We start from the raw sequence: 1,888 nt of genomic DNA, 5'->3' as shown, positions 1-1,888 counted from the left end.
ATTGCCCCTTTCAAATAAGGCAAAGGGTTGCAAAATATGGTAAATCTTAGAGAGAAAGTAGGGCAAAATCTGCTCGCCACGTTTTTGCTGCGGACCGCTGCACCTTGGCCAGCGGTCGCTATGGGTTGATCCGAGGGTTCGGACTCTTGGGTGGCGGTTGCCACGCATTGTCCAGCGGTCGCTGGGCGTGTCTTCATTCCATGCACAAAATCCAAGCTTATCATCTACTAAGCAGAAAAATAACACTTGTCTTCTTATACATTTAAAAACGTTCGAGAACATCTTATCAAAGCATAAGCAAACAAAATGTAATAACATTACTTCTTCTCGTATCGGGTTAAAAGTGGAATATAGAGTATATTGTATATAAGTAAAATTCTATTCGTACGACCTACTCGAAACATGTTTTTCTTTATACCAACCCTAACATATTGTACACAACATTGTGTTCTATGTTTTTAAGCACAGTTGGGGATCTTTCCCTACGTACTCACTCCATCTTCAAACAACAGTTTCTTTTGTCATACTCACTCCATATTCAAACAACAATTTCTTTTGTATTTTTGTTTGGCTCACAAAATTATTTTATTTTTATTTTAGGCATACAATCATATTTTTTTATCTTTCATATTTATCAATTATTTTATACTTAAAATTCGTACCGTCTCTAACCTTTGTTTTTTAAGAGATAGAGAAAGTATTAAATAATTAAAGTATGCACAACTTTACATCAAATGATTTTTATTTTGTTTGTTTGTTTCGATTCTAAATTCAAATTATTTTTAAAGGAGGAAGATAAACACCCAAATCTTTATATCCTGGCTGAGATGGATATTAAGATTAATCCTTATCTGATTAATAATATCTGCATTCTTTTTGTGCTAATTATGAGTCATGATAGCCTTAAAAATAATTAACCACAAGCACATGTCATAGCCACCAATAAAAAAAAACAAAATCATGATTTAAAGGCGTTGCATATCACATTCCGTTATCCAAACAGTTTGTGATCAGGCCGACATATACATCATACAATTTTGGGCAAAGTAAGAACTAAGTTTGATAATATCTTATCTTAAAAGCCTATATTTTATAATAGGAGTATCTTATATTGCTAACTTTTTAAGTCGCTAACTCTGCTAACTTATCAATGTATTGTATTAAAAATATCAATACGATGACATTAGAATGTCAACACATAAGCCAACACAGTATATTGAAATATCAACAAAATTATGTATTGACATTTTTAATACACTGCGTTGATGAATTAGAAGAGATAGCAACTTAAGAAAGTTACCAATTGATCACACTTCTTTTATAATATGTGTGCCATTTAGGCATTAGGGTTTGCAATTAACACTGTTTACTTAATTTGATCGATCACGTACAAATTCAAATGACATTTAAACATGAACAAATTATTCAAAACGTGTCTTATGGATTATTTAGTTATATGGAGTATATAGTTATGCACAATTAATATATTAGTCCCTTCGTTCCATTACACGTGACACATTTCTTTCGGACATAAATTTTTAGGTAGTGGTGTTAGTAGTTAAATGAGAAGAGAATAAAGTAAGCGTGAGAAAAAAAATATAAAGAAAAAGTAGGTTAGATGATAAAGTAGGGGAGAGGGAGAGAGAGATAGTGTTGTTTTTTACCATAAAAGAAAATGCTTTATAACTTATAGTGGGACGGCCGAAAAAAAAAATTATGTCTCACTGATAGTGGGATGAAGCTAGGGAGTATGAAATATACTCCATCTGTCCCATAATAAATGCCACACTTCTTTTTAAGAGGATCAACAATGGTTCTCCATCTACCCCTCGTGATGACTCGAACCCCTAACCTATCAGTTGGAGGAGAAACGTCTTACCAATTGAGC

The sequence above is a fragment of the Salvia splendens genome, chromosome 15, assembly GCF_004379255.2.
Source record: "Salvia splendens isolate huo1 chromosome 15, SspV2, whole genome shotgun sequence".
NCBI lineage: Eukaryota > Viridiplantae > Streptophyta > Magnoliopsida > Lamiales > Lamiaceae > Salvia > Salvia splendens.
Note: the sequence above shows the minus strand (reverse complement) of the source record.